The sequence below is a fragment of the Oncorhynchus masou genome, chromosome 24 (genome assembly GCF_036934945.1).
Source record: "Oncorhynchus masou masou isolate Uvic2021 chromosome 24, UVic_Omas_1.1, whole genome shotgun sequence".
Classification (NCBI taxonomy): domain Eukaryota; kingdom Metazoa; phylum Chordata; class Actinopteri; order Salmoniformes; family Salmonidae; genus Oncorhynchus; species Oncorhynchus masou.
In genome coordinates this window covers 47,560,324-47,580,420 of record NC_088235.1, presented here as the reverse complement: position 1 = coordinate 47,580,420, position 20,097 = coordinate 47,560,324, and the positions used below count along the sequence as shown (strand labels likewise).

The 20,097-nt window shown below is 41.2% G+C and overlaps 1 protein-coding gene across 2 annotated transcripts in view; it reads right to left on the bottom strand.

The window, feature by feature from the left end:
- The window catches only part of LOC135511616 (pro-neuregulin-3, membrane-bound isoform-like), a 528,889-nt gene that overhangs the window by 25,493 nt on the left and 483,299 nt on the right, over positions 1-20,097 (bottom strand). The window lies entirely within an intron of this gene.

Below are 20,097 nucleotides of genomic sequence, written 5' to 3'. Positions count from 1 at the left end.
TTCATCACCAGAGGAACAGAGGAGGAGTGGGGTAAGGGTAAGGCTAAAATCTATGAGAATTGGTCGTCTCGAACGTCTGGAACAGAGAGTTAAAGGAGGTTTCTGGGGGCGATAAAATAGCTTCAAGGTATATTGTACAGACAAATGTATGGTAGGATGTGAATACAGTGGAGGTAAAGGTATTGAGTGATGATGAGAGAGATATTGTCTCTAGAAACATGATTGAAACCAGGTGATGTCATTGCATGTGTGGGTGGTGGAACTGAAAGGTTGGATAAGGTATAGTGAGCAGGGCTAGAGGCTCTACAGTGAAATAAGCCAATAAACACTAACCAGAACAGCAATGGACAAGGTATATGGACATTAAGGAGAGGCATGCTTAGTCGAGTGATCATAAGGGTCCAGTGAGTAGTGAGGTTGGTTGGGGTCACGGCGATTCAGACAGCTAGCCGTGCCATCGGTAGCAAGCTAGCATAGGATTGAGGTTTGTTTTTAGCCACCTCGTGCGTTTCCATCGGTAGATTAGTGGGGTTCCGTGTGGTAGAGGGGATCAATCCAATTGGCAAAATAGATATAATTATAGTGACCCAAGAAAAAAATATCCGAATAGACCTATTCAGATAGCAGCCGATAAGACAGCTAACGATTCGCTGGCCGTAGATGGGCGTTCAGGTAACGTCGCAACCGAGGGGCCAGTTGGATAACTCCCTCGGGCAGATAACGTCGGTAGTCCATTCGTGAAGGCCTGGTGGGGCTCCGCATTGGCAGTAAAACGGGTCCGGATAGGTGATTGTAGCCCAGGAGTGGCTGATGGAACTCTTCAGCTCGCTAGCTCCGGAATAATTGACCCCAAAACTCAAACATGAAACATATTTGTCAGTGTTTTACACTTACAGCACAGGAATTACATTTCTGAGTGCATGATATTCAGTTTCACTGGCATATAGGATGTTCTATGGACGGTCTTAAACTGCAGTAATTTATGTCTGAGATTATATGAACATGACTGGGCATTCAAACAAACATGTATCCATTCATCATCATCAATATTATGCTGTGTACTCACTGTGCACCATGACAGTGTAGTCTGTAGAACTGTGTCTGTGTGAAAAGTAGGGAATTAGCTACAAGTAGTACCTAGCCAGTTAGTATTATTGAATTACTATGGGTTTATGACCTACACACACTTCAGTGGGTATTGTAGGCAGGTAACCATGCCACAATTAAGATCAAATTTTGTAGACAAGCAACGTATGTGAATAGGCAACATTTCATTCTGAAGTCAGAGTTTATTTTCTCTCGCTTCAGCTCAAATAATGGCCACCATTGATTAAGAAAATGTACATAATTGTACATGGCTGCATGCTGCATACATAATTGTGCATTCTTTGCATACTGTCTGTTGAAGCTTGCATCGAAAAAATGCTTAAAAATCTGTAAAAATGGAGTCTCTGTGCCCTCTGTGCTCCATTTCACATACTTCGATATGGACTCATTTGCGTGCTCGTAGAATGGTAGTATGCATTTTGAGAAACACCCATTAGCTAATGTTACACGGCAGTTACAATACTAGCTCAGCACGGGGAATAAATACTCAAACAGCAGTTGCCTTGCCAGCTAGATCAGTCAAATAAAGAGCAACCAGTTTTTGCTCTGCATGCTTTTACAACTTTGAGAAAAAATGCAACACGTAGACAGTGTATTCACATAGACAGTAGTAGCAGACAGCAGCACCGTGCTGGTCAGAAGCTTTGCCTTCATACAGCATGTCAACAAACTCTGTGGTGTCTGTGTGTTCCTAAATAATCCAGCCCGGTTGTAACCGCCAAACAGTCTACTTCACTGCTCTGAGGCTTCCACATGTTCCTAAAGCACACCGATGCCACTTGTTTTAATAACAGGGCAATGATAAAACTGGGGAGACAAAAATTCAATTTTAGAATATGGGGGGGTGGGTCATGTCCCCCCCATCCCCATTGAAATTTGAGCCACTGTTATTATTGTGTGCAGAATGCAATATTTATTTTCAAATTGATGGTAATAAAGTGTTATGACATTTCAGAAATCTTTAGACTAGAGAGGGAGGGAGGAAGGAAATTAGGATGCATGAAAAAATCGTGACACGCTCCCACACAATGGGACTATGAAATGTCTTATTTTCAAAATAGACAGCTTCAAGGGCTAAATATTACACAAGGAAAAATTGCACCATGTCTGCTTTGTAAAAAATAGAGAGCGAAGCTCATGGTTTTAAAGCTTTTAAAAGAGAGTCAGACATGGCTGCAGACAAGCATCATCTCACTGTTAATCCCTAGAAGCTCTCAGTCTCACATCAGAATTAGACATTCATCCATGTTTTCAAATGTCAAATTGTTCCGATGTTGTTCCAAACGTCACCTTTACGAAAAAAGATTGCAGTCAGAATGCAGTATAACTGAAGTACACAGCAGTATAACAGCAGTAGAACTGCAGTATGCGGAAAATACTCATCCAAAATCACATATTTTTTTACTGCAGTAAGAATGCAGTGTAAATGCAGTAAGAATGCAGTTTATTTTGCAATTACTGTGTCCAAAATACCACAGGTTACTGCAGTTACTGAACTTTTACTGCAGTTTCAAATCTGACCCCCCCCCCCAATTGTTTTTTATAAAGGCACATTTTGTCATGCCCTGACCTTAGAGAGCCTTTTTATGTTTCTATTTGGTTTGGTCAGGGTGTGATTTTGGTGGGCATTCTATGTGTTGTATTTCTTTGTGTTTGGCCGAGTGTGGTTCCCAATCAGAGGCACCTGTCTATCGTCGTGTCTGATTGGGAATCATACTTAGGTAGCCTTTTTCCCAGCTATGTTGTGGGATCTTGTCCTTGTATTGTTGCTGTTGAGCCCTACAAGGCTTTACATTTCGTTGGTTCTCGCTTTCCTGTTTTTGTGGTTATCATTAAAGAATATGATTAACTTACCCCACGCTGCATCTTGGTCTAATTCGACCAACGACGATCGTCTCACATTGTGAAGTGTTTAAGGTTAAGTTTAGGGATTAACTCCACATTTTTAAGGTTACATTTAAGTTTGGGCATTAACCCCTAGAGTTAATTGACACACCGGTGCATCAGTCTAAATTACATAACAAAAAAATCCCCATCAGAATCAGTCAGTTTAAGCTAGAGATATCTGTTGTTTTGCATTGGATGCGTCTCAATCAACCGCATCCGCCAGTTTTGCACATCTGCATCTGCGGCGAAAGGTGGCAGACCATGAAACATCCCTAAAATCGGTCTTCTCATGAAAACGGTTCACAAGTTCACAAGCGTCACGGGACTAATTTTTAAGGTTACATTTAAGTTTAGGCATTAACCCCTAGAGTCAATTGACACACCGGTGCATCAGTCTAAATTACATAACAAAAAAATCCCCATCAACATCAGTCAGTTTAAACTAGAGATATCTGTTGTTTTGCATTGGATGCGTCTCAATCAACCGCATCCGCCAGTTTCGCACTTCCGCATCTGCAGTGTAAGGTGGCAGACCATGAAACATCCCAAAAATCGGTCTTCTCATGAAAACGGTTCACAAGTGTCACAGGACTCGTCTGAAGGTAATCGGTATCGGCTGTAAAAAATGTATGGAAGTGTGTAGGTAGTTTTATGCCTAACCCAAAAAAGGGTTGAAATACGTGTAAAATAAATAAATAAACATATATATACAGTATCAGTCAAAAGTTTGGACACACCAACTCATTAAAGGGTTTTTCCAACAGTCTTGAAGGAGTTCCCACATATGCTGAGCACTTGTTGGCTGCTTTTCCTTCACTCTGCCATCCAATTCATCCCAAACCATCTCAATTGGGTTGAAGTCGAGTGATTGTGGAGGCCAGGTCATCTGATGCAGCACTCTATCACTCTTCTTGTTCAAATAGCCCTTACACAGCCTTGAGGTGTGTTTTGGGTAATCGTCCTGTTGAAAAACAAGTGATAGTGTCACTAAGCGTAAACCAGATGGGATGGCATATAGCTTCAGAATGCTGTGGTAGCCATGCTGGTTAAGTGTGCCTTGATTTCTAAATAAATCACTGACAGTGTCACCGGCAAAGCACTCCACACCATCACACCTCCTCCTCCATGCTTCACAGTGGAAACCACACATGCCGAGATCATCCGTTCACCTACTCTGCGTCTCAAAAACATACGGTGGTTGGAACCAAAAATCTCACATATGGACCCATCAGACTATCATGATGTTGTATTAGTTAATGTGACGACTGTTGCTCATCGAATGATTAAAGGTTTCTAATTTGCTTGATTAACTGATTCAAGCAATTGTTAACTCGTTAACCTGGGGCACCATGGGGAAATTAGTTTTATTGAGTTTCTATTAACTCAAAGAATATCAGAATATGGATTTTGCAACAGCCGCTAATTAATCAGTTACCTCTACAATCTCATTCTGAAAGTCGCATAATCCGTGAATCTGCACGGACCCGGGTCTCACCAATGAGTTCGTACCACACCAATCTTAGTTGAGTATTTATTTACTAGAAAGCTAAAATGATGATAAAAGATACTCATAGACAAAAACACATTCTAGGCTATTGATTAGAACTTAGTATAACGGGCCAACACACTATGGCGCGTGTTACCCAAAATGGGGATTTAAAAGAGAGAAAAAGAGAATGTACACGAGAGAAATATACATTTGGGTGAATTTGTCAGTTTTCTCAGAATTTGTCATTCTGAGTTATGCTTATTCTAACCCTAGCCTTGCCCCAAACTGCCGCTCTTATGGGTCAGAATACAAAGATGTAATTAAGTGTGGAAGGTCTCCGTGGATTCCCCGCGTGGACTGTTCAGGCTGCTCAATGACGCACTTCTCCGGCGCTTCTCTGGTTGTCCTCACGATGTCAGGGTCTGTTCCCTCGCCCTTGCTCTGGAAGGTGTCTTCTGAGGACAGACAGCTATGTAGCTCAGAGCTCACAGCGTAGGAATGAAATAGTGTAGATACCATGGGGAGTGGAGGCTAGGTGGTCCGACTTGAATTCACCCGCTTAGACACAGCTACTCATCCATAGCTTGGGTAGAAAAATAATTTTAGACAACTAACTTCATATTTCATCTTTACCAAAACATTCTCTTTACATTTACATTTAAGTCATTTGGCAGACGCTCTTATCCAGAGCGACTTACAAATTGGTGAATTCACCTTATGACATCCAGTGGACACACAACGTACAATGTATAAACATCAAACATATACTAGGAAAACTCTTAACGTTACATTGTTTTCGTAATAACTTCATAAATGAACCTTTAATAACAAAACAAAAATTACATTTTCATATTTCCTCTATCGTCATGACCACCATTGTGGCTGATGGAAACCATTGTTCCAATGTCCTTTTTTTGCATGTTTAATGTTCTGAGGTTGGTTCTCCATATTGAGAACACACAGGAATGTTGTCTGTGGCCTAAGATTTATCATGGGCGCGAGGGGTCATAAAACCCCCACATCTTCAGACCCCTAGATCTCTCCTCCTCTGTTGGGGTTGAGAGATAATCTGTAGGGTTGTGGTCTCCTGTAACCTGACCTGATCAGGACAGTCATGACAAGACGAAAGGACAGATTACCACCGGTATAATACCCATTGCTCTCGTTTATTGGTCCAAGCAAGTCTCTCCTTATTATTGGTGTCCTTTAGTAATGGTGTCTTTGCAGCAATTTAACCATGAAGGCCTGATTCACGCTGTCTCTTCTGAACAGTTGATGTTGAGACGTGTCTTGAACTCTGTGAAGCATTTATTTGTGCTGCAATCTGAGGTGCTCTATTGAACTTATCCTCTGCAGCAGAGGTAACTCTGGGTCTTTCTTTGCTGCGGCGATCCTCATGAGAGCCAGTTTCATCATAGCGCTAGATTGTTTTTGTGACTGCACTTGAAGAAACGTTCAAAGTTCTTGACTGACTGACCTTCATCTCTTAAAGTAATGATGGACTGTCATTTTTCTTTGCTTATTTGAGATGTTCGAGACATAATTTAGACTTGTTTTTTTTTACCAAATAGGGCTATCTTCTGTATAGCACACCTACTTTGTCACAACACAACTGATTGACTCAAATGCATCTTAGGGAAAAGCCCCATTTTTTCTAAATTGCGGCCTGAATGACGCGCCAAAAGTAAACTGCCTGTTGCTCAGGCCCTGAAGCCAGGACATGCTGTGCGTTTTGTTGCTAACCTTACATTGCTACCTGACAACTTTATGTTTTTTACTTTTTAACCTCTCTGGCCCACCCGGGACGCAACTGCACCCCCTGACAACAATAAATGCAAATGCGCTACGCCAAATGCTAATAGCACTCGTTAAAACGCAAACGTTCATTAAAATTCACATACAGGGTACTCAATTCAAGCTACACTCGTTGTGAATCTAGCCAACAAGTCAGATTTGTAAAATGCTTTTCGGCGAAAGCATGAGTAGCTATTATCTGATAGCAGGCAACACGCCGAAATACCAGAACCGGACGTAAAACAAAGGAATTAGCGTAGCCGGCGCTACACAAAACACAGAAATAAAATAGAAAACATTCATTACCTTTGACGAGATTCTTTGTTGGCACTCCTATATGTCCCATAAACATCACAATTGGGTCTTTTTTTCGATTAAATCGGTCCTTGTGTACCCAAAATGTCAATTTATGAACAACGTCAGATCCAGTAAAAACAAATTTTTTAAACGCAACGTTATTTTTTTAAATTAAAAAAGTTGCCTATAAACTTTGACAAAACACTTCAAACTACTTCTGTAATCCAACTTTAGGTATTACTAAACGTTAATAAACGATCAAATTGATCACGGAGCGATCTGTATTCAATAAGCACGCGTTTGGGTAACGTAACTAACTTTTCTGGTTCCATTGTTTACATCTGTGAACTTGACAACCGAATGTGGCTATTACTCAGATGACCAAGGATTTAGTTGAATCGAAATCACAACACTGGCGACATCGTGTGGAAGCTGTAGGAACTGTAATCTCACTCTTAATTATTTTTCCTTCCAATAGACAATACATGGGCTGGCGTATTGAATTTTTCTTCGTCGATTTAGTAACCAGGTTTTCTGGCGATTTTGACCACGGAACTCGTTCTGTTATAGTCACAGACACCATTGAACCAGTTCTAGAAACTTCAGAGTGTTTTCTATGCACACATACTAATCATATGCATATACTATATTCCTGGCATGAGTAGCAGGACGTTGAAATGTTGCGCGATTTTTAACAAAATGTTGAAAAAAGTAGCCCGATTAATGTTTATATTTTTAGTTTTCCCTCACTCAACTTTCTTTTTTTTCATTCAACTTTTTCACTCCGGGCGCTATATCTGGACGTGGTTCGTCAGGACCTCCACCAGCTGAAGCTAAGTAGTAACATTAACATGATGCCTTCTAATTGCAGTCGCTATACTCATAATATACAGGAGAACAATCGTCTTACAGCGAGGATAGCTGTGCTGCAAGCCCAGCTTCAGACGCAATAGTTAGGCAAGGGTAATTTCAGTGTGGGAAAGGATGAAACAGCGTCTGTGCCACCAGTAAGTACAGATAGTAGTATAAATCCCCTCGCATAGTCCCCGCAGCCGGACAACTTTCTCATGATTTCTGGAGGGAAATGCGGTAGGAATGCGGCTCATTCAGCCGACAGAAACTTTCAACCGGTTCTCCCCATTGAGGAACGAGTCGGAGTCAGAGGCTGAGACTTCTCTGGTCTCTACTCCTCCCATTACGGGGTCTGAGTCGCCGAAGCCTCCCACCATTAGCTCTGACAAATTGAAAACCTTAGTCATTGGCGACTCCATTACCCGCAGTATTAGACTTAAAATGAATATCCAGCTATCATACTCTGTTTACCAGGGGGCAGGGCTACCGACGTTAAGGCTAATCTGAAGATGGTGCTGGCTAAAGCTAAAACTGGCGAGTGTAGAGAGTATAGGGATATTGTAATCCACGTCGGTACCAACGATGTTAGGATGAAACAGTCAGAGGTCACCAAGCGCAACATAGCTTCAGCGTGTCGGCATTGAGTAATTGTCTCTGGCCCAATCCCAGTTAGGGGGAGTGATGAGCTCTACAGCAGAGTCTCACAACTCAATCGCTGGTTGAAAACTGTTTTCTGCCCCTCCCAAAAGATTGAATTTGTAGATAATTGGCCCTCTTTCTGGGACTCACCCACAAACAGGACCAAGCCTGGGCTGTTGAGGAGTGACGGACTCCATCCTATCTGGAGGGGTGCTCTCATTTTATTTACGAACATAGACAGGGCTTTAACTCCCCTAGCTCCACAATGAAATCTGTGCAGGCCAGGCAGCAGGCTGTTAGCCAGCCTGCCAGCTTAGTGGAGTCTGCAACTAGCACAGTCAGTGTAGTCAGCTCAGCTATCCCCATTGAGACCGCATCTGTGCCTCGACCTAGGTTGGGCAAAACTAAACATGGCGGTGTTCGCCTTAGCAATCTCACTGGAATAAATACCTCCTCCATTCCTGCCATTATTGAAAGAGATTGTGATACCTCACATCTCAAATAGGGCTACTTAATGTTAGCTCCCTCCTTCCAAGGCAGTTATAGTCAATGAACTAATCACTGATCATAATCTTGATGTGATTGGCCTGACTGAAACATGGCTTAAGCCTGATGAATTTACTGTGTTCAATGAGGCCTCACCTCCTGGTTACACTAGTGACCATATCCCCCGCGAATCCCACGAAGGTGGAGGTGTTGCTAACATTTACAATAGGAAATTTCAATTTACAAAAAACTCTTGATGTTTTCGTCTTTTGAACTTCTAGTCATGGAATCTATGCAGCCTACTAAATCATGTTTTATAGCTACTGTTTACAGTCCTCTTGGGCCATATACAGCATTCCTCACTGAGTTCCCTGAATTCCTATCGGACCTTGTAGTCATAGCAGGTAATATTTAAAAACAATTCACATTGAAAAGTCCACAGACCCACTCCAAAAGGCTTTCGGAGCCATCATCGACAGTGGGTTTTGTCCAACATGTCTCCGGACCTACTCACTGCCACAGTCATACTCTGGACCTAGTTTTGTCCCATGGAATAAATGTTGTGGATCTTAATGTTTTTGCTCATAATCCTGGACTATCGGACCAACATTTTATTCCATGTGCATTCACAACAAATAATCTGCTCAGACCCCAACCAAGGATCATCAAAGTCATGCTATAAATTCTCAGACAACCCAAAGATTCCTTGATGCCCTTCCAGACTCCCTCTGCCTACCCAAGGACATCAGAGGACAAAAATCAGTTAACCACCTAACTGAGGAACTCAATTTAACCTTGTGCAATACCCTATATGCAGTCGCACCCCTAAAAACATTTGTCATAAGAAACTAGCTCCCTGGTATACAGTCTTCTGACTAGCTTGGAAAGACAGTTCCGTGCAGTATGCTCGATCATCCTATTTTTCCAATTTAATTGAGGAAAATAAGAACAATCCAAAAAATGTTTTGATACTGTCGCAAAGCTAACTAAAAAGCAGCTTTCCCCAAGAGAGGGTGGCTTTCACTTCAGCAGTAATAAATTGATTAACTTCTTTGAGGAAAAGATCATGATCATTAGAAAGCAAATTACAGACTCCTCTTTAAATCTGCGTATTCCTCCTAAGCTCAGTTGTCCGAAGTCTGCACAACTCCGCCAGAACCAAGGATCAAGGGAGATGCTCAAGTGTTTTAGTACTATATCTCTTGACACAATGATGAAAATAATCATGGCCTCTAAACCTTCAAGCTGCATACTGGACCCTATTCCAACTAAACTACTGAAAGAGCTGCTTCCTGTGCTTGGTGCTCCTATGTTGAACATAATAGACGTCTCCCTATCCAACGGATGTGTACCAAACTCACTAAAAGTGGCAGTAATAAGGCCTCTCTTGAAAAAGCCAAACCTTGACCCAGAAAATATAAAAAAACTATTGGCCTATATCGAATCTCCCATTCATCTCGAAAAAAATACTATGCCTCAGGACTACCTGGCATGATGACTCCTAGCTGTCCCCAGTCCACCTGGCCGTGCTGCTGCTCCAGGTTCAACTGTTCTGCCTTCGACTATGGAACCCTGACCTGTTAACCGGACGTGATACCTGTCCCAGACCTGCTGTTTTCAACTATTTAGAGACAGCAGGAGCGGTAGAGATACTCTCAATGATCTGCTATGAAAGTCCAACTGACATTACTCCTGAGGTGCTGACCTTTTGCACCCTCAACAACTTCTGTGATAATTATTATTTGACCATGCTGGTAATTTATGAACATTTGAATATCTTGGCCATGTTCTGTTATAATCTCCACCCGGCACAGCCAGAAGAGGACTGGCCACCCCTCATAGCCTGGTTCCTCTCTAGGTTTCTTCTTAAGTTTTGGCCTTTCTATGGAGTTTTGCCTAGCCACTGTGTTTCTACACCTACATTGCTTGCTGTTTGGGGTTTTAGGCTGGGTTTCTGTACAGCACTTTGAGATATCAGCTGATTTAAGAAGGATTATTTAAATCAATTTCAATAAATAATAATAATCAAATACATTTGATTTGATTTGCATATAATTGGTAACATTGGAGAGAAAACACTTTGAAGTTTGTAGAATGGTTAAAATAATGTTGGAGAATATAACACAATAGATTTGGCAAGAGAAAATCCAAAGAATAACTAACTAAGACCATGCTCTTACAATGGAAAGTATAAGGGCATACTGGAAATTAGCTTCCACAGGGTGTCAGCAGTCTATGTTCAAGGTTTCAGGCTTGGAACTTTAAAACAAATAAAAAATATGAGTTTTAGTACAATGTCACAGTCTGGAAATTCGTGTTTGTGCGCGCCATGAAGAAAGGACACAGTTGCTAAAATCGGATTCTTATTGAACATACTTCTTTCCATAAGAAATATTAGTGTTCGATTACATTTTAGGGTATCTGAGGACTACATAGAAACATATTTTGACTTGTTGAAACAAAGTTTAAGGATAGATTTTCGGATTCATTTCTCTCCCTGTTGAACGAGTGGATTACTCAAATTGATGGCGCACACTCAACTGACTTTTTGGAATATAAAGAAGGATTTTATCGAACAAAATGACACTATATGTTATAGCTGGGGCCCTTTGGATGACAAATCAGAGGAAGGTTTTCAAAAAGTAAGTAAATATTTAATCGCTATTTGTGAATTTATGAAACCTGTGCCAGTGGAAAAATATTTTGATGTGGACCGCCATCCTCAAGCAATCGCATGGCATGCTTTCGCTGTAATAGCTCCTGTAAATCAGACAGTGCAATTAGATTAACAAGAATTTAGATTAACAAGAATTCAACCAATATAAGACACTAAAATTTGCCTAAATGTTTAATATCCATTATTTATTATAAATTATTATTTATTTGAATTGCGTGCCTTCCAGTTTCACCAGAAGTTGTCCCGCTAGCCCTAAGAAGGAAAGACATTGTACAAATTGACTTTTAATGAGGCACACCTGTTAATTGAAATGCATTCCAGGTGACTATCTCCTCAAGCTAGTTGAGAGAATACCAAAAGTGTGCAAAGTTGTCATTAAGGCAAAGGGTGGCTACTTTGAAGAATCTCAAAGATAAAATATATTTTGATTTGTTTAACACTTTGTTTGGTTACTGCATGATTCCATGTGTGTTATTTCATAGTTTTGATGTCTTCGCTATTATTCCACAAATGTAGAAAATAGTAAAACTAAAGAAAAACCCTGGATTGAGTAGGTTAAGCCAAACTTTTTACTGGTACTGTATATACAATACCATTCAAAAGTTTGGGGTCACTTAGAAATGTCCTTGTTTTTGAAAGAAAAACACATTTTTCAAAAAAAAAATATTGTCCAATAAAATAACATCAAATTCATCAGCAATACAGTGTAGACATTGTTAATGCTGTAAATGACTATTGTAGCTGGAAACGGCTGATTTTATATGGAGTCTGCGTCACTCTGGATTTTACAGCATTACCAATGTTATTTTTTAGATTGTAAACAGTAGTGGCCTGAGTATCGAACCTTGGGGCACCCCTTTATGTAACTGAAGGAACTCAGATTTGACCCCATCTACCTTGAAACCATGAAACCATCGGCAGGCATCTGTACCCAACCCTGTTGAGGACAGCTTATTCAATAGAATAACATGCTCTGCAATGTGAAAAGCTTTTCAACAATTTATCATACATGCAGAACAATTATTTCTATCATCTAAGGCAGTGGTCCCAAACTTTTTATAGTCCTGTTCCCCTTCAAACATTCAACCTCCAGCTGCGTACTCCCTCTAGCACCAAGGTCAGTGCTCTCTCAAATTATGTTTTTTTTTGCCATCATTGTAAGCCTACACATTTATTGAACATAAGAATGAGTGTGAGTTTTTGTCACAACCCGGCATGTGGGTAGTGACAAAGAGCTCTTTTTGGACCAGGGCACAAATAATAATATAAAAATAATCAATAATTTTGCTCTTTATTTAGCCAGCTTACATAGAAAACTTTATTTGTTCATTAAAAATTGCATTTAACACACTATGGCTGAGGAAAAGCACTACTCCCAATATACGTGAACCCCAAATCAATGTCGTTCTAATCATATTTGTGCCTCTTTGATGGTCCAACGTTCCTGTCTGTTGTTCGGTGCTTTCCCGAGTAAGGGGGCAGTAGCAGTAGCTCTTTGGGCTGCATCAGATTCCCAACAGTCAGTGTCCATGCTAGCTGGGCTAACAACAAATGTAGAATTACTGATGCTAGCATTGGACGTGCTCATGGAAGCAGAACTTGTGTCGTGACAGGTGCAAGTGTAGTGCTGCTGGTAAACATTTATCAATTTTTTCTGACCCAAACGGAATTAGCATTAGCTACGTTTGGCTACATACGGACCGTTAGTGGAATTCCCGAGAGAGAGTAACGGTTAATGTGATTGGATGTTAATTATTTGACTAGGCTACCTATATTTGACATTGTGTTGTTATTTCACAGAACACTTGATGGTATAATTTTATTTTGGCAGTGAAATGAGGCTACTCAGGTGAGAAAAAACCTCACCCAAACATATAGTCCCATCGGAAAATTTTAATGGACTGTTTGAAAATGTGAATATATATATTTTTTTGAATAATATATATATTTTTTAAATGTGAATCACATTTTTATTTGGCGTACCCCAGACGGGAATACCTGATCTAAGGCATTTGCAATATATTTTACAACAAACATGGTATGGCCGTAGTGGTGTTGTCGCGGCTCTCCCCAGAACTGTTGCACATTCTGTTCACCAGTTCCAGAAGTCTAAGTCACCAGTTTTCAAGGCTTCACTGAACGGGATTCATTATCATCAACCCCGGACTGTCTTGTCTTATTACACACCCCTGGTTCTCACTTCCCCTGATTAGTATGTTATACTGTATACAGTATGTTCCCTCTGTTCCCTCTGTCCGCTATTGTTCCCATGTCCGTTGGTTGTGTGAGTACCTATGCGTTGGTGCAGCTGTTATGCTGCGTGCTTTATCTATTGTGAATTACCCTAGAACCCTAAAGATTAGAAATCTGCCGCCGTCATCCCCCTCTTCAAAGGGGGTGTTACAAACCTATATCCATCCTGCCCTGCCTATCTAAAGTCTTCAAATGCCAAGTTAATAAACAGATCACTGACCATTTCGAATCCCACCGTACCTTCTCCTCTGTGCAATCCGGTTTCTGAGCCGGTCACGGGTGTACCTCAGCCACGCTAAAGGTACTAAACGATATCATAACCACCATCGATAAAAGACAGTACTGTGCAGCAGTCTTCATCGACCTGGCCAAGGCTTTCGACTCTGTCAACCACCGTATTTTTATCGGCAGACTCAATATCCTTGGTTTTTCTAATGACTGCCTTGCCTGGTTCACCAACTACTTTGCAGACAGAGTTCAGTGTGTCAAATCGGAGGGCATGTTTTCCGGACCTCTGGCAGTCTTACTGGGGTACCACAGGGTTCAATTCTCGGGCCGACTCTTTTCTCTGTATACATCAATGATGTTGCTCTTGTTGCGGGCGATTCCCTGATCCACCTCTACGCAGACGACACCATTCTGTATACTTCTGGCCCTTCCTTGGAGTCTGTGCTAACTTACCTCCAAACGAGCTTCAATGCCATACAACACTCCTTCCGTAGCCTCCAACTGCTCTTAAACGCTAGTGAAACCAAATGCATGCTTTTCAACTCATATTAAACATTTCCAATACAAAATCAAATCTAGAATCGGCTATCTATTTCGCAACAAAGACTTCTTCACTCACGCCACCAAACTTACCCTAGTAAAACTGATTATCCTACTGATCCTCAACTTTGGCATTGTCATCTACAAAATAGCTTCCAAACCTCTACTCAGGAAACTGGAAGCAGTCTATCACAATGCCATCCGCTTTGTTACCAAATCACAAATCGACCCCACTCTGTGCAATTCGTCCACCCACACAAACAGTGTGGTGAAGAAGGAGCAGCAGTACCTCTTCAACCTCAGTAGGATGGATAAATTTGGTTTGTCACCAAAAGCACTCACAAACCTTTACAGATGCACAATCGAGAGCATCCTATCGGGCTGTATCATCCTGTCGGGCTGTACGGCAACTGCTCCACCCACAACCGTAAGGCTCTCCAGAGGGTAATTAGGTCTGCACAACGCATCACCGGGGGCAAACTACCTGCCCTCCAGGACACGTACACCACCCGATGTCACAGGAAGGCCAAAAAGATCAAGGACAACAACCACCCGAGCCACTGCCAGTTCACCCCGCTATCATCCAGAAGGAGAGGTCAGTACAGGTGCATCAAAGCAGGGACCGAGAGACTGAAAAACAGCTTCTATCTCAATGCCATCAGACTGTTAAACAGCCACCACTAACATTGAGTGGCTGCTGCAAACATACTGAGTCAACTCCAGCCACTTTAATAATGTAAGAATTGATATAAAAAAGTTTCACTAGCCACTTTAAACAATGCCACTTCATATAATGTTTACATACCCTACATTACTCATCTCATATGTATATACTGTACTCTATACCATCTACTGAATCTTGCCATCTTGATGTAATACATGTATCGCTACTTTAAACAATGCCACTTGTATATGTTTACATACCCTACATTACTCATCTCATATGTATATACTGTACTCGATACCATCTACTGCATCTTGCCTATGCCGTTCTCTACCATCACTCATTCATATATTTTTATGTACATATACTTTAATTCCTTTACACTGTGTGTATAAGGTAGTTGTTGTGGAATTGTTAGGTTAGATTACTTGTTCCTTATTACTGCATTGTCGGAACTAGAAGCACAAGCATTTACCTACACTCGCATGAACATCTGCTAACCATGTGTATGTGACAAATAAAATTTGATTTGATTTGGCAGGTGCTATGTTTAGGTTTGAATCTGGATTGATTAACATTAAGAATACTATTTACAGATAGAAAATAACGTATAAGTTTGTTGACCAATGATTCAAGTATTTTTGCAAGACAAGGGAGCCTAGAAATGGATAGATACAGGGCATTGGGAAAATATTTAGACCCCTTGACTTTTTCAACATTTTGTTACATTACAGCCTTATTCTAAAATTGATAAAACTATTTTATTTCCTCATTAATCTACAGACAAAACCCCATAATGACAAAGCAAAAACAGATTTTTTTGTACTCAGTACTTTGTTGAAGCACCTATGTGTAATGCGATGCTACTGGTGGCAGAGAAGTCAGACACAGGAGTGCGGAAACTGATTTCAATGGTTGTGTTTAATAACCATAAACCACACCGTAAACAGAATAATAATAAATAATGGGTTAAACAAAACCTGGTAAATACCAGCATAACGTGCACAAGCATTACAACAAACAATTACGGACAAGGACATGGGGGGGAACAGAGGGTTAAATACACAACATGTAATTGATGGAATTGGAACCAGGTGTGATGGAAGTCAAGACAAAACCAATGGAAAGTGGATCGGCGTTGGCTAAAGTCGGTGACTTTGACCCCTGAACGCTGCCTGAACAAGGAGAGGGACCAACTTCGGCAGAAGTCGTGACACTATGGCAGCGATTACAGCTTAAATTATTATTGGGTATGACGCTACAATCTTGGCACACCTGCATTTGGGGAGTTTCTCCCATTATTCTCCCTTCATCTCAAGCTCTGTCAGGTTGGATTGAGCGTCGTTGCACAGCTATTTGCAGGTCTGTCCAGAGATGTTTCGATTGGGTTCAAGTCCGGGGTCTGGCTGGGCCACTCAAGAACATTCAGAGACTTGTCCCGAAGCCACTCCTTTGTTTTCTTGGCTGTGTGCTCAGGGTCATTGGAAGGTTGGAAGGTGAACCTTCACCCCAGTCTGAGGTTCTGAGAGCTCTGGAGCAGGTTTTCATCAAGGATCTCTCTGTACTTTGCTCTGTTCATCTTTCCATTGATGATCTCCTAGTCCTGGTCTCCTAGTCCCTTCCACTGAAAAACATTCCCACAGCATGACACTGCCACCACCATGCTTTACCGTAGGGATGGTGCCAGGTTTCCTCCAGAAGGGACGCTTGGCATTCAGGCCAAATAGTTCAATCTTGGTTTCATCAGACCAGAGAATCTTGTTTCTCATGCTTTGAGTCCTTTAGGTGCCTTTGGCAAATTCCAAGCAGGCAGTCATGCACATTTTACTAAGGAGTGGCTTCCATCTGGCCTCTCTACCATAAAGGCCTGATTGATGGAGTGCTGCAGAGATGGTTGTCCTTCTGGAAGGTTCTCCAAGCTCTATCAGAATGATCATCAGGTTCTTGTTCACCTCCCTGACCAAGGCCCTTCTCCCCTGATTGTTCAGTTTGGCCTGGCAGCCAGCTCTAGGAATTGTTTTGGTCGTTCCAAACTTCTATCATTTAAGAATTTTCTTTGGGACCTTCAATGCTGCATAATGTTTTTGGTATCTTTCCCCAGATCTGTGTCTCGACACAATCCTGTCTTGGAACTCTAAGGACAATTCCTTCGACCTCATTGCTTGTTTTTACCTTATTTACACAGGTGTGTGCCTTTCCAAATCATGTCATATCAATTGAATTTACCACAGCTGAACTCCAATCAAGTTGTCGAAATATCTCAAGAATGATAAATTGAAACATGATGCACCTGAGCTCTAATTTTGAGTCTCAAAGAAAAGGGTCTGAATAGTTATATAAATAGCTATTTCAGTTATAATGTTTATAAATTTGCAAAAGAATTTAACTTTTTTCACCTTTTCATTATGGGGTATTGTGTGTAAATTGATGAGGAAATAAAATACTTTTATCCATTTCAGAAACAGGCTGTAACGTAACCAAATGTGGAAAAGGTCAAGGGGTCTGAATACTTTCCGAATGCACTGTAATTATCAAGATCACTACAATCCCCACACGTTGCTTTCCGCACTTTTGTAATATTTCTTGATAATGAAGTTAAATACAAAATGTGTGTTACTGAGCCAGCATTGAGGGGTGCTGCATTCTTAAGCAAAGACGGGTCCAAATTGTCAGCCCCAAATGACTTCTTGCTGTCAATAGCTAATAAGGCAGCGAGAACAGCTGTTTCTGTGAGTTACCAAATTTAGAAACCCTTACTTTTATTTCCCATGTCACGTGAGGTTGACTGATCATCCATCGAGGCAACTGGAGGCTGTACGTGGGAAGAACAGTCAACTGACTGTCCAAGAACAGTATGACCACCATTTATTTTAAATAGGAAACCAGCTGAGATAAATGATGATTAATATAATCACGAATCTTGACTTTTTCAATAATGATGCAGGAGTCTAAAACTACTTACTTAGGCAAGGAAGTAGAGGAATTACCCCACTTCAACTAATTCATGGTTTTCCAGAATTTAGAGGGGTCACTAACATAATCTGTCATAGCGCTAAGAATGTAGTTTGATTTGGCCTATTGAAGCAAGGCAGTGCATCTATTTCTCAATTACCTAAATAGCTTCCAATAAGCTAACGAGCCAGTTTGTCTAACCTTGGCCCAGGCTAGATTTCTTGTCAAGAGGATGCCTGAGAGTACAGGAGAGTACCATGGGATCGTTTGCTTTTTGGCTCTGAGTCGCTTGGAAGGGGTATGTTTATCATCAATAGAGGTAAAAATGAGCAGAAAAATGTAAGTGCCAAAACAGGGTCTGGTACGCACCTAGTAGAAAAAAGATCTGAATAATATGCATCATGAAGGAGCACCTGTGGAGTGAATTTGAAGAACAAAAATTACAATTTTACGAGGGTCACAGATTTTCAATTTGGTATCTCTAATGCAAGCAAAAGGGCAGTGGTAGCTGTTATTGTTTGCAAAAACACCACTCACCAAGAGGGTCCTGTGTGGCTCAGTCGGTAGAGCATGGCGCTTGCAACGCCAAGCGTCGTGGGTTCGATTCCCGCTGGGACCACCCATATGTAAAAGTAGTGGCCCCAGCCGACTTGTAAGTCGCTTTGGACAAAAGCGTCTGCTAAATGGGATATATATATATACTTGGGGACCGTTAGTCAGGATAAGTTCAATCAATGAGGAGTTTGCTCAGTTTTTTATATTCATCTGAGTTGGTTTCATTGTCAGCTGAGTCAAGTTGAACTCAAGACAGATATTCTTAAACTGATCTAAGGCATGTGTATCAAGATTTAAATCTCCTAACACAACCATTTCAGATACCAGAAAGGATTTTAAATAATCAGAAATACTACCAACAGCCTCCGCCGAAGCTGCTGAGTGGCGGTAGACCGCAGCAATATATGCATGTGCATATAACCAACAGCTCACATATTTTAGGGACAGAAATGCTAAGAGAGCATGATGCCATAAGAGAAGATCTTAGATATATAGCCACCCCTCCCCCACTTTTACTTCAGGATTTTGGCTTTATCTACCTCCCCAGAGTCAGAATTTGTGGAACACTTCAGACCAAAATACAATTTTTATGTCTCTGTGCAGATTGAAGGAAGTTACTAATTAGCATGAACTCAATTACTAACTAGCGTTAGTGCATTGTCTAGAAGTCTATGGGAACAGCTAGCATGCTATCTGTTCCTGTAGATTACCAGATATTGTGCTAACACTAGTTAGCATTGGCTTGCAAAACTACCTCTAACGTTCTTCATACTGGACGCAGAGACATAAAAATGGTATCCAGAAGTCTGACCCATCTGACTCATCTGGGGGAGTAAATAATGGGCTTCTTTGTCAAAATCCCAAAGTATCGCTTTAAATTTAGAGGGAAACCCCATGAAAGCAGTACTCATAACAAATATACTGTCAATCCTTTGGACTTCAGACCAAAATGAGGGCAGTCTATACCCAAGACTGCTCATCTAATACCAATATTTTTTTCTCTAGAACTAATCTAATGGTTAAAAGATTACCAGACACTGGTAGCAGATGTGTCCTGCAGTCAGTCCAGTAGTTTTGCTCTTTTTAAGAACCAATCAGAGACTTTGCACAGAGCCCAATACATCAGCACTGTTTCATGAAATCAACCCAGGTATTAATCTCAATAAAGAGAGGAGTAATGCAACATGTAATAGATGTGGCACGCGCAGCGTTGACTGTTATGGCACAGCGGGGAGCGTGTTAGTGTAATAGATGTTTTAATCTAGGGGAGATAGTGGCCACCATCCGCCAGCGGGTTTCAGCTGCGACCACCCAGAGCAGAAACAGCTTTTATGATTTTGCGAAGACGTTGTCAGGAACACATTTAATTGTTTTCTTTCACCCTAGCAGACTGCTGTAGCCTGAGGGATGCTGGGGGAGAGAGTGAGCCATCATTTAGCGTAGTACCTCCACAGAGTGTTGCTGCAGGTAGGGAGAAAAGGGTGGTATTGCAATTGTTTTAAAATCTGACTGCGAGATGCTAAAGCAATTGTATCATTTGACAGGAAGTAGGGGTTTGGTCGAGGTGTGTGTGTCTGTCTGCGTTTGTGTTACTATCACTGATCCCCCCCCCCAGCGGCGGGCAGAGATGTTGTGAAATCCTGGTAACCGATATCTTGCAGACACAAATCAATATGA